A 15,000-nucleotide genomic window follows, 5' to 3' on the forward strand; every position below is an offset into this window, starting at 1 on the left:
TTTTTTTGTATGTTGCAGAAGATTTTTCCTATTGGAGGATCCTTTGCTTTCAGTTCTTCCCAGACTGTACCATTCTGTACGGTGTACTACGTATAGATTAAATGCTAAAAGTATGGCCTTCGGGGGAACTTCAAAATTTCAAACTTGTTTAAAGGTCTAGTTTTAGAGGTCACACATGAATGTCAGTGGTAAGTGACAGTGGCAATGTCCTAGCAGGAAAATGCCGTAGACACTGACCATGTTGCACAGTATGATCGGTGCCCAAGTCCTCTCTCCATCCAAACTAGGAGCGTGGCAAGCCAAACCAGGGACGTTATAATAGGCCACCTCAACGGAAATGCTTTTCTGTTCAATTAGTTGACATTTACCTTATTCTATAATTTATATATGACTGTTCTATTTCAAGCTGTTGCTGATCTTAATATATTTCATTTTTCATTATTTTCATACTGTAGTTTATTTGACACATCTTTTATCAATTTCCGCTTGAGCTGCTCTCCCTTTTAAAGCTTTGTAATATCCTACATTTCCAAAAAGGGTTTTAACTTGTCTAGCAATGCACACACACAAACACACACACACACACACACACACACATATATATATATATATATATATATATATATATATATATATATATATATATATATATATATATATATGCTGTATATATATATATATATATATATATATATATATATATATATGCTGTATATATATATATATATATATATATATATATATGTGTGTGTGTGTGTGTGTGTGTGTGTGTGTGTGTGTGTGTGTATAGTGTGAAAGAAGTCAGATGGCGGACGGAAAGGAGAATGGGGTCAGTATACAAATTACCTTGACTCAATTTATCATCAAATGTTAAATCAAGACAAAGCAGTGATATGAATAATGAGATCTGTGGCAATTTGTGAAGCAAAAGTGCCAAGGCAGTATGCCCAGGACTGAGAACAGCTAAAATACGTTTTTCGTGTTGTGGTCGAGATACACAAGGCAGGGGACGGTAGCTCTTGTTCAAGTCAGCAAGAATGCTGTAATATTGCAAGGATTGCAAATAGATAAAATAAACTAACCTGGAGAAGGAGTTATATTGGGGTCCAGCAACTGAAATAACGAAAATTGAGGGAAGTTTTAGAGTGAATGACTTTGGAAACGTTTGAAAGTAGAGAAAGGTGACTTGAAAATTGGTGAATAGGAAGGGAGTTTTATAGAAATTAATCTTAAGGAATGTTGAGTATATGGTTTTAAAAACCGGAATTGCTCTTGGAAGATGAGAAATAGTAAAAAAAAAAAAGGCTTTTAGGTTGAGTCTGTACAAATCAGATTTATCATCTCAATTGAGGGGCTGTAAACACATACAATCAGCCCTTCTTAAGGAAGAAATCAATTAAATAGAGCGTTACGAGTGTTGTTATTACAAGTGAGTTTATCTAAAAAGCACTGAAGGTGTTTTATATCTAGAAGCTAGCTCAAGATAATGAGATTAGTTGAAGACCCCTAAATGGAAAGAGCATATGATAAATAATCATAGTTCAAGGAAGAGACCATTGGTGATGCAGGTAAAGCGGAAATGGTTTATAACATAAAAAAGTAAATGAAGAGATGCACTAAAAATAAGTATTTTAAGAATTGTAGGGAAAAATATGTCCACATACAATTATTACAATAAAAGAGGGATGTACGATACTAAACGCTGTAGTTGATTGTTTAAATAATCCTTTCCTTTGTTCTTTAAATACCATTAGATTTTGTGTGGAAATGCGTTTTGCATTTTTTTAGTCTCAACGAATGTAATCAGACATATTTTAATGTTTTTATTCTGACTTCTTTTCTTTCCAGGTAAGCTCTGATACAGATTTGGCATCTCCTTCAAAGTATAATAAATATGCCGTGAGTAAACATGTACCTCTTATTTTATTATGTATAAACGATTTTATTACAACATTATTTTCTCTTGAAAATCGATCATGACTTATAGATGCAGAGTTGAATGATTTACGTTTTACACATATATGTGATTATGGATGTAGCCGCCAAAATAGGAGGAAAGTAATGTATAGTGGGTAAGAGTAATGAGACAAGTGAAGGAAAAATTTATATTTGAAAGAGTCGCGGCTTATATTGTGGAGTCAAGTTAGTCAACCCCCATTTAGGAAAACAGGAGAAAGAATATGGTAGTCAGATATAGAAACTTAAGGGTTGCACGTCACCAAGAGCTTTTTGGTAGAACGTTAGTTGTTAAAGGACGAAGGCAAAGCTTAATAGAAAGTTCCGAGTAAAAATTACCAACGAAATGATGGGGTCTGAAAAGAATACAAACTAATGGTGATCAAGTGAGTGTGTATTTTTTGTAATGGATTGTTTTCAAAAGAGGCTGATATGAAGTTTGTATGGGAAAGAATTTAACTTAAATTCAATAGGGGTCGTTGACGCAATTATGGGAGAGATTCCCCATAACTATGCCCTCATTGAACATGTTACAAGGATTTGAAACATGTTACAGGCACTTTTAGTGCAAGGAATATTTAAAAAAGAAAAAAAAGGGGGGTGGGATTGACGGGGAAAGAGCCGTACGATTTTAAACAAAAAAGAAAAGCTTATATTTATGTGAAGTGGTTGTTTGATGCATTTCCCCCCCCCCCCCCCCAAAAAAAAAAGTGTATAGTACAGAAAAAAGATAATATATCATCTTTAAGGCAAGAGAAAGTTAATGATTGAATTTATAGAAATGTTTGAAGAATTTTGTGCATAGAAAATACTACGAATTTCCTCAAAATTGTCTAGGAATAAAAAGTAAGTACTTGGTATCTTCTCTTTTCATTTATTTATCTATGGCTTTTGTGACATTTTACGTTGGATTTTATACATCGCCCTTAAATCAAACATACAAACACGTAAACACACATGTGTACTGTATATGTACAGTACACACACACACACACGCACACACACACACACACACACACACATATATATATATATATATATATATATATATATATATATATATATATATATATATATATATGTATATATATATATATATATATACATATATATATATGTATATATATATATATATATATATATATATATATATATATATATATATACATATATATATATATATATATATATATATATATATATATATATATATATATATATATATATCACGCACACACACACACACACACGCACACACATATATATATATATATATATATATATATATATATATATGTGTGTGTGTGTGTGTGTGTGTGTGTGTGTATTTATGTTTATGCCTGTTTGTGGTTACATGTAATTTTTTGTTCTGTTGCTTTCGTGATAAAGATTTGGAATCGCCTGAAGCACCTACGTTCAACTAGTATTATTCCTAATAGTATTCCTGCTCTTTCTGCTGTCATTCCTCCTCTTACTCTTCGCTTTCTCTTCTCCTCTTCTCCTTCTACCTCTGGCCCTTTCTCCCTCCTGACCCCTCCCTGTCCTCGCACTTGAATTTGCCAGCATCTCCTCTTCAGCCACTCCAACTATCACCAACATCTAGTGCCATCCTCCTCTTGAAAGTTCATGACGATCTCAAGTTCTATCAAAGGCAGAGTCGGCTCTAGTAGTTTTCGTTCTCCATTACTTATCAGTTATTGTAAGAGATTTCTGTGAGTGTGTGTATGTATGTATGCTGGTGAGTAGGGTTATTTATACGGGAGAAATGTATTGTCAGCGGTTCTTATGTCTGTGTATATATTTGTAAAATATTCTGCATGTAAGTATCATTATTGTTAAAGGAAAGGCTACATATATGATCTTTCCACGTATATACAACGAAGCTGTGCCACTCGAAGAGACAGAGACAATAATAACTCGTATGCAGCAATAGACTGGCTGTTATTCTGTTACGATACTTCATTTCTCTTCCCTTCTGAATTAATATCCCCTTTCTTAACCAGTTGAAATAACTTGACTCTAAACAGAAATAGTTAAAAACTATATAATGGTAAGAAAAAAAAAACGGGCTAATCAGAATTGCTGTACAATAAGTACAAAATCACATTAATTTTCCGTCTAACATTCCTATGTAGACAGAGGCAAGTTTATGAAAATAAGAATGTAACTTGTCAGCAGAAAGTGAGTGAATTGCAAAACTAAGAATATCGAAATAGTATCTATTAAATAATATTTGAATATGAGCTCAGTTAACATCAGATACTCATCTGGTGTGAACTTGAACCTTGCCAACACAAATATTGAACATTTCAATTCCATGGTGACCGCCATGTAGTTAAACACAGTGCTACATTTTTAGGTTACGAATTCTTTAGCAAATTAATATATTGTTTTATAAACGCCTGAGTTCTTCAATTCTCAATTTATTTTTACAAATTTTTGGACGCTGTAAACGTAGAATATGATTATTTTTTTTTTAACGCACATGTCATAAACGGTCTTTTTTTTTCATCAGGTTTTGGCATCTGAAAAACCTGTTTCAGGTTTGTCAACGAGTTGCGTTGGTTTATTTCACCTTCAATTTATTATTATTATTATTATTATTATTATTATTATTATTATTATTATTATTATTATTATCATTATTATTATTATTATTACAACCTAAGCTACATTTGACAATATAGTACTAGGATAACAATGAATTTTTATTCATAATTATGAACTAACATATCTACGGGTGAAGGACAAAAATGTTTTAGCCACTTTCATTTTTTAAGGGTCGAGTCATAAGGAAATAAGGAACCCCTATGCCGAAAACTAATAAGACATGAGCTGCCATACTTATGTGACGATACCTTCAAAAAGTCATCTTCTTTCGGTTTGTACTGAAATTCTTACAACGTGCGTCCTGGCTAATTCCCTAATGCGTGTCAATATGTTAATAATTTAGTTGATGGACTGAGTTATGTGTTAGATTTCGTTCCACTTAGATATGAAATAATATTACAGTAGAGTGATACTGAATTTTAGATGTCCCAACCATTTGCCATTTAGTTCTTGAATTCATGTTAAAGACTACAGTTTCTTTTTTCGGGAGACCTTTTTTTCGATGATGTTCTAATTGTTGTAAAATCGGCGTTCCTTAAGTATTTTGAATTTTGGTATGCTGTAATTTGTTATTGTGTTATAATAATAGAAATAGTTATAAAGAGGAACAATAAGAAAGTCCTCGAAATGCAAGGAAATTTATAAAATCTGATGAAAAGTACACGTAGGTGGTAATGTTTAATGCAATGCTATTACGGTGTTATATTTGCAACCCATTCTGTGCTAACAGAAGTCTCTATCTTTGCTTGAAATTACTTCCGTTTTAAATATTATATCAACTTCAAAATTATTGAGTCTGATCTCATATTCTTGTTTTATAATAATATTGAGAATAACAAAAAAGAGAGTTAAAATAGGTAAGTTATTTTTGAGTGTTGAGTGAAAATCTCTCTCTCTCTCTCTCTCTCTCTCTCTCTCTCTCTCTCTCTCTCTCTCTCTCTCTCCAAAGAAGACCCTCTACCAGAACTATCCAAATACATCAAAGAATCATAACCCTTTTATAGGGTGTAGAACCTGTAGTTTTGACTCGGTCTGATCAATATCGTAATTAACAAGACCAGCTCGTGAAGGTCTCTCTCTCTCTCTCTCTCTCTCTCTCTCTCTCTCTCTCTCTCTCTCTCTCTCTCTCTCTCTCTCTCTCTCAGGTTGGAAAACATCAATATAAACAGATAAAGTAATTTTTCCAATATTTGAATACTGGAACTCTCTCTCTCTCTCTCTCTCTCTCTCTCTCTCTCTCTCTCTCTCTCTCTCTCTCTCTCTCTCTCTCTCTCTCTCTCTCTCTCGTATCCTGGCTGAAAGGACTTACTCATGTATACCGATAGGTACGAGATAAGGAACGTATTCCGCTTAATCGTTTATATGAATTTTCACTTCAGGTTTTTTCGTTCTAAACACATCGACCTTTGATTCAACCTTTTGCTAATGACAATGGCCTTGATGTTCAGCCTCGTTGAAGATCAGGTGACGAAATTGGAATACAACGACACTTTTTTCTCTATATATAAATGCTTCCTTTATGTTCCGTTCTTCTTCGATATAAAAATCATCAAAGCTGTTATCAGTTTGTGTTTGGTACAAGCATCGCTAAACCTTTTTGGGGCGGGTGGCCTCAGTGTGTATAAAGCGATATTGTTCATTTTAGCCGAAAATATTGAATGCAGGATATTTCTGATGGAAAAGGTCTGTTTAACCAATTTTTCAGGTAATTGAATAGGATTATGTAGTGGTGTTATAAAGGATTATGGCCTGTTTTGGTGTGTGGCTAGACGGTAGAAATGAGATTTGAATTTTGATAATTTCATATGACGTTCAGCAATTTTTTTTTTTTCATTTTTGCAGATGAGCCAGAACTAGTAATTACAAAACTATTGAAATAGAGTGAAAGGTTAAAGAGTAAGAAATAGTTGAATCATTTGGATTGGGATGCTTTTGTGAAAGGATTAGACGAAATAGTTAATTAAACCTAAAGGCTACGTTGTCAGTTATTAGAAATGCAATATATAATGCATATATATATATATATATATATATATATATATATATATATATATATATATATATATATATATATATATATAAGGAAAGAATAATGATGTGATTAACAACTGTAAACAGAAACAGAGTAACGTGGATACTAAGTGGAGGATATTCTAACATGTTTGAAAAAGAAATGGATGAGGGCAGAACATATCATGGAATTGACGGATAATAGCTGGATTTTGAAAATTATTATTATTATTACTATCCAAGCTACAACCCTAGTTGGAAAAGCAGGATGCTATAAGCCCAGGGGCTCCAACAGGGAAAAATAGCCCAGTGAGGAAAGGAAATAAGGAAATAAATAAATGAAGAGAACAAATTAACAATAAATCATTCTACAATAAGTAACAACGTGAAAACAGACATGTCATATATAAACTATTAACAGCATCAAAAACAAATATGTCATAAATAAACTATAAAAAGACTCATGTCCGCCTGGTCAACAAAAAAGCATTTGCTCCAACTTTGAACTTTTGAAGTTCTACTGATTCAACCACCCGATTAGGAAGATCATTCCACAACTTGGTAACAGAATTGGTCCCTAGAGATTGCAAAAGAAGCAGCGGAAGGATAAGAAAACGATAGATTGCCGAGCTAACAAAGTTTGATGGTTAAGATTGGCATAAACCATAAACAGACACTAGTGGGTTATGGCTGAGGCCTTTGCCCTGCAGTGCACTAACAACGGCTGATATATATATATATATATATATATATATATATATATATATATATATATATATATATATATATATATATATATATATGTGTGTGTGTGTGTGTGTGTGTGTTTGTGTGTGTGTAAGTATATAAATATATATATATATAAATAAATATAAATATATATATATATATATATATATATATATATATATATATATAAATATATATATATATATGTTTGTGTGTAAGTATATATATATATATATATATATATATATATATATATATGTATATATATATATATATATTTATATATATATATATATATATATATATATATATATATATATACATACATACATACATACATATATATATATATATGTGTGTATATATATGTATACATATATATATATATACATATAATAATACATATATATATATATATATATATATATATATATATATATATATATATATATAAATTTATGTATATGTATGTATGCTTATATATCCATGTATTTTATGTATATATACATATCAAATATTCCTATTTGTACAAAATTTGAAAAACTAGACAATAATCCCTATTACATTGTTCTTCAATTGTAGAGTCACTAATAAACTTGTGCAGAGAGATGCACATTGGCCTCCATAGGTACTTTTCCAGAAGGTTCAGCATGAGAAAAAGGTTAAAAGTGACCGTAAGATAAAAGAAAACAAAACCCTGGATAGTTAATAGTAACATTATGACGATCATAAAGATGTATGTAAGATTTTAATGAGAAAACCAGACTCCATATTAGGAGCTCTAGTTAATTTCCTTTTTGTAACATGTTTTCAAATCCAAGAAAGATGGACTCAGAATCTTTCATGTTTGTAATTTCATTGAATATGCACTAAAGGTGAAGTAAAGCAAATAACGACTGTCACAGAAAAAAATATATCATATATTTAAATGGGGAAAAGGGGATTACATGGTCACAGCTAATTAATATGTAACAGTACTTAAAGCAATAATTATGTTTATTTAGGAGCAAGGATCTATTTTGAATAAAGACATAAAAGATTATTGAATTTTATAAACTAAATGTGGTACTTATTTTTTATGCAACGGAATTTCATTCATATTTTAAAATTTATATTTATCTCTGACTGATGTATCAATGTATATATTTAAAAAAAACGAAATATTTGCGTGCATTTATCAATATATATATATATATATATATATATATATATATATATATATATATATATATATATATATGTATATATATATATATATATATATATATATATATATATACTGTATATGTGTGCGTGCGTGTGTGTTTGTGTGTGTGATATTATTTGTTTTTTATGTATTTATTTTAATATACTGCAAACCTCGATTATCTTTTTCATCTCAATGCATTTAAACGTGTTATGCAAGTGAAATATAATATTCTAATCATCAGCTTCTTTGCATAAAGCATACTGAATGTCATACTTCAATATAACCTGCATGTGGAAGAAGGTCTAGCACAAAGAGAACTGCAGTGGTAATCCCAATCACGAATTGGTGACAGGAAGTTATAAGAGATTAAAGTCATCAAAAGTATGTGGTCATCTTTCTTTTAACTAAAGTTTTAAAGATTATTTTCTTCATATTCTAATTAGCAAAAATATTTCATCCCAAATAACTGTTTTACACTTGCTTTATTCTATGTTCAGTGGTTATAAGAAGATACTTACAAGAGGGGGAGGACTTATAATAACGTGTATACATATATATATATATATATATATATATATATATATATATATATATATATATATATATATATATATATATATGTGTGTGTGTGTGTCTGTGTGTGTGTATGTGTGTGTGCGTGTGCGTGTGTTTGTGTGTGGGAATGTGAATGTAACTGATATTTGTATCATGGGTCTCTCTCTCTCTCTCTCTCTCTCTCTCTCTCTCTCTCTCTCTCTCTCTCTCTCTCTCAACATTTATATCTTTTCTTGTTGTTCTCTGTCATACGTAACTGATTGATCCCCTGTATGATGTAACTTTAGCTGCTATTGTGTTACTAATATCTATGGTGGATTACAACCACTTCTTGCCGGTCCCACTGTTAGCAATGTTATTGATATCATGATTTTCCAATGCTCAGCTGCTGCACGTTATCTTGAGGTGTTGATATCCATGACATCAGCATTTAACATCTCGGTCTCCTGCCGCTTGCGAGAGCCACATTGAAATTCATATACAATATTTTGTCTTGTAATATAGTACAGTTAATATCTTGTTATCCAATTCATCTTCCTTCTCTCCTTTCCTTGAGACCAGCTGTAGGAGACAGAGGCAATTAAAAGCACACCCACTTCAGAGAAATCTCATTACAATTCTGATGTTAATGATATGATCCAATCTGTTTGAACCACCATATTATTACTCTTTTTTTTTCTCTCTCTCTCAATGAGACTCCACATACCATCAGAGAAGGGGTAAAAAACAATCATTACCAGATCTGAGGATATGAGGTATCAGATCTCTAGTTGTACATATGATACTCTTAATACTAATAGCATCACCATTAACTTATTCTTTAGCTTAGCTTAAGCCTACAAAAAAAAAAAAAAAAAAAAAAAAAAAAAAAAAAAAAAAAAAAAAAAAAATTACCATTCATGGCCTTCAGGAAGATTACTGCTTATTACATTATGGGCAGATGAACGATATACTTACTTTGCAAATTGGAGATAACTAAGTTGTTACTGTATGGATAAAATAAGTGCTCACTTATTCATCTTCATGTGAACGTGTCATACAAATCCATTTAAAGGACAATATTGCTACGCATTCCGTCATCTTCATCTTAACAATCTCATTTGCAATTCTGGATCAGATTGTAAACTGCCAGAGATCTTCTTACCTCTTCTTACAACATATGCTAAATGATTTACAGCCTGGTGGAGAATTAACTACATAAATTGTTTATTTTCGAATCATACCTGCTTTGTATCTGATGCTTTCCTATCCAAACCACGATTTCACATTCACTAGGAGATTTTAAAGACTTTGAATCTTAACTCCTAACAAACGTTTCTTGTTTCATGATCTCTTCCTTTCAATTATATTGAAATTATGTTTTTACATACTAAGCATTTAATTACTGAACGCCCGTAAATGTTCGATCCTGTGGTTACGTTAGGAACTTTCTTATAAACCATAAGATCTTTTTTTCCTCTTCATTAAAGATGCCGTAGCGAAAATAATAATACACTTAAGATTTAGAAATCAAACCTAATTATCAAATCATCTTAAAAAGGGAGTAGGTCTTTAGTTTTTATAAAGAAATTAATGAATTATTGTATATTTTCAGGAACCTATAACATTCCTTTCATTGAATACTGGCGTAAGGAAGCTTTATTACAAACACACCACAGTCATTAGAATCTATATACATGTGTGCACTCAGTCATATACAACTACTGTGCGTATATTCAAATGAAGGTACTTATTTTTAGAGAATCACAATATTAAAAAACAGTCTTGGAATACGAGCATATATATGTATATGTATGTATGTATATATATATATATATATATATATATATATATATATATATATATATATATATATATATATATATATATATTGGAGTTGGCGGTGCTGGACACTGCTTTTGTTTTTAATGGCAATATATATATATATATATATATATATATAGGCTATATATATATATACATACATACATACATATATATATATATATATATATATATATATATATATATATATATATATATATTGGAGTTGGCGGGGCTGGACACTGGTTTTATTTTTTATGGCAATATGTATATATATATATATATATATATATATATATATATATATATATATATATATGTATATATATATACATATATACATATATATATATTTTATATATATATATATATATATATATATATATATATATATATATATATATATATATATATATATATATATTCATATATATACAGTATCTAATACCGTTACACTTTACGAACTTGTGCGAAACACCTGCGGTACAATATACTGTATACTGTAAATACTGTATACCTAGAGTCAATATCTGTATTGATCTGCATATACCCATATACAATATATATTTTAATGTACTGCATATACAGTATATGCATATGTTTATATCCCATTCTGAGTAGGGATACCTTAACGTGGTGAAAGTGTTTGTGTATTGCCATGAACAGCAAAATTGTACTAGCTAAGAGCACCCATACTAGGTTGGTTTACTGAGAGCTATCAAACAAAAATCTCTCACTATCACTGACTGGCCAAATTTATATCTGAGGCCTTTGTCCTGCAGTGAAATAAAACGGCAGCATTTGTTGTTTTTGTGATATATATATATATATATATATATATATATATATATATATATATATATATATATATATATATATATATATATATATATATATATATATATATAGGCGCTAGGACGATTGCCACTGGGAACATTGCCACTAGGTACATTGCCACGGGGAATATTGCTCATGTGGGAACATTGCCACTGGGTACATTCCCCATGTGGGAACCTTGCCACTGGGTACATTCCCCATGTGGGAACATTGCCACTGGGTACATTGCCCAGTTCTTTTCTAGGATAATTAGCTACTTTACATTTAACTTATTTTTCAATTCAAAAGATAATTAGCTAGTTTACTAGTTAAATGTTACTTACAACCTATTTCGTTATTGTTTCCATAATTAGAAATTAGTAATCTTTTAAAATGATATTAGATTGTTGGAGAATGTAATCTAGACATATATTTAACTTTTACGTAGATTACATCAATAAAAATATATTTCACTGATATTTCCACAAACCTAACCTAACCTAACAAAAATTTAATTTCAATATATTTTATTCTTATAAAGGCAATGTACCTACCGGCAATGTTCCTAGTGACAATTTACCCAGTAGCAATATTCCCACATGGGCAATGCGCCCTAGTGGCAATGTTCCCACGCGGACAATATTCCCAGTGGCAATATTTCGCGTACGACATATATATATATATATATATATATATATATATATATATATATATATATATATATATATATATATATATATATATATATATATATATATATATAATATATATATATATATATATATATATATATATATATAAATATATATATATATATATATATATATATATATATATATATATATATATATATATATATATATATATATACAGTATATAGACTGATTGCAACATTCTTAAGTGATAACATGCTTAATGTTTGATTAAATAAAATGCATGCAACGTTAAGTAATAATACTATATAAATTGATTTTCACGGAAGAACTTACGAAGAAGATTAACCGTCTACCAGTAAGATAGCACTGAAGCAGCAGAGGACATTTAATGTATTTAGTGAACTTCTCTGATCTGGAGAGGTGGGTGTGCTTTTATGGATTCTTTAAACCCCTGTTATTTGGTATCAATATCCTAATCAATGACAATTACATTCAAGATATGTTATCATGGGGGGTTTATTTGTTTCTGAAGTATATCAACTCGAAGAGAGAAATTTGTGCTGAAATACACAATTCGTATTGCAACATTTCTAGATAATGTCTTTAAGTGGATATCTGTAGATATCTGAATGGCATGCCATTTTATACTAATATTGTAGATATAAATTGACGTTGTCTCAGTATGCGAATGTTTGATAGATGGTATGTTGACCAGGGCACCAGCCACCCGTTGAGAGTTATTGGGTCCTTTGACTGGCCAGGCAGTACTAAATTGGATCCTTCTCTCTGGATACGGCTCATTTTCCTTTTGTCTACACATACACCGAATAGTCTGGCCTATTTTTTACGTATATATATTATATATATATATATATATATATATATATATATATATATATATATATATATATATATATATATATATGTGTGTGTGTGTGTGTGTGTGTGTGTGTGTGTGAATTAGCGTGATGTATTTGATGTTCCAAAGTTGAACAGTATATGACAAATGGAATATATTTATGTTAAAAAAATTCGCATGTACTATACATGTTTGCCATGCATAGGGTATAAGGCATCGGCAAAGAATAAAGAGCATAATATATAGTTTTTAATCCTATCAATGGCATAGTGCAATTTCCAATATCAAAATTAAGTTATAAATAATGTGGTAAAGCCTTCATTTACATGTTCACAAGTGTTTGCATTTTACGGGGCATTCCCTAAGGAGAGAAAATCTAGAAAATTTTTCGTCTAAGGAATTGTTTGCTCTCTCTCTCTCTCTCTCTCTCTCTCTCTCTCTCTCTCTCTCTCTCTCTCTCTCTCTCTCTCTCTCTCATTTACCTCATCCACTTTCCCCTCATGTCTTTAACTGCATGACATTCCTGTCGTTTTAATGCTTAGAGCTCGTTAATTACATTACGCCGAGCTGCTAATCTGGATCTCCCTCCCCCTCCCCCTCTACTATCCTCCTGGGTTCTCCATTCCCCCATCTGGCATTTTACTCCTCCTCCTTCCCACCCCGGTCACGGTCCTGCCAGTGGCCTCTACCTTCCCAAGGTATGTGGGGATATTCAAATTACGAGTCCAAGCTTTCACGTCTTTTGAACTCTGCAGAGATGGAATTTGAAGGGAATAGACGAGGGTAAACAAAGAATGTTGTTGTTGGTGAACGCATACTGTTATACATGCTCAGGCAGATATTCAGAAACTGAATCAATTTCCGTTTAATTGTGTCACCAATTTCACTTTACCACCCATTATCATTGCCATCTTAATCTTCCAAAGGCACTATTTTTCATCCACACACACACATACACACACACACCTTTCGTTCTAATTAGATCTACAAACAATGCTTCATCGCGTTAATTTTAGATTTCCGTTTCCACATTGCACCCTATTGCTCATCCCCCCGTCCTTCCCACACACACACACACACACACACACACACCAAATGGCGTCATCATAACCTACTACCGAGCGTACACGTACACACGTAAAGCCTTTAGAGAATCAGTTTCCCTTTGGTTTAATTAGATATCAAGAGTATTGTTAGTTTGTTTTTATGTTTGCCGCTTGTGAAATTAGAGTGCTCCGAAAGACTTTTTTTTCTTTTATCTTTGGCGTTACTGACCTGGAAGAGGAAAGAAACAGGTTAATTGTAGTCATTATTGCGTTTGAAGCCATCCTTCCAGGTGCAGTTTGCTGGTGTTGCTCTGGCTATATTTGATTTTCATCAGCGGTTGTTGGTTGTTTGGTTATATTTAAGATTAACAACTTCAAATTAGTTAATGGACTAATGTTTTCTGTTCATATAATCCAATTACCTTTTTATTTATTTGTATATTTATTGATATTCGCTTTGAATGCTATTCAAGGTTTACATTTTAGTTATAGATTTTCGTTCTTATTTGAAAGGCCCAATATCCATTTTTGGGGGCAGGAAAATAATGAGCTAATTATCAATTTTACATATACCCTTTAAAACTGGGATACAATTAGACTTTATTTCAAAATTAGTTCTACTTGGGTTAGGATTTATGATAAGTTTTTTTCTTATTGTGCTGTATAGATCCTCAGTCTCCAATGCAATAACTAAGTATGTTATTTCATGAAATTAACAAAAACAATTGGATTTAATGTTCTATTCTGATTTTTTCTTACGTTTGATATTAT

General features: G+C 31.0%; 1 protein-coding gene across 7 annotated transcripts in view; it reads left to right on the top strand.

Moving 5' to 3' along the window:
- LOC137655741 (uncharacterized) overlaps nucleotides 1-15,000 on the top strand; it is a 1,545,462-nt gene that overhangs the window by 586,877 nt on the left and 943,585 nt on the right. The window contains exon 4 of one of the 7 annotated variants that reach the window (XM_068389796.1): nucleotides 1,849-1,899. The exons of the other annotated variants lie outside the window; for them this stretch is intronic. The gene's annotated coding sequence lies outside the window, so the exon portion shown is untranslated. The remainder of the gene's footprint in view (nucleotides 1-1,848; nucleotides 1,900-15,000) is intronic. 7 annotated transcript variants of the gene reach the window in all.

The sequence above is a fragment of the Palaemon carinicauda genome, chromosome 16, assembly GCF_036898095.1.
Source record: "Palaemon carinicauda isolate YSFRI2023 chromosome 16, ASM3689809v2, whole genome shotgun sequence".
NCBI lineage: Eukaryota > Metazoa > Arthropoda > Malacostraca > Decapoda > Palaemonidae > Palaemon > Palaemon carinicauda.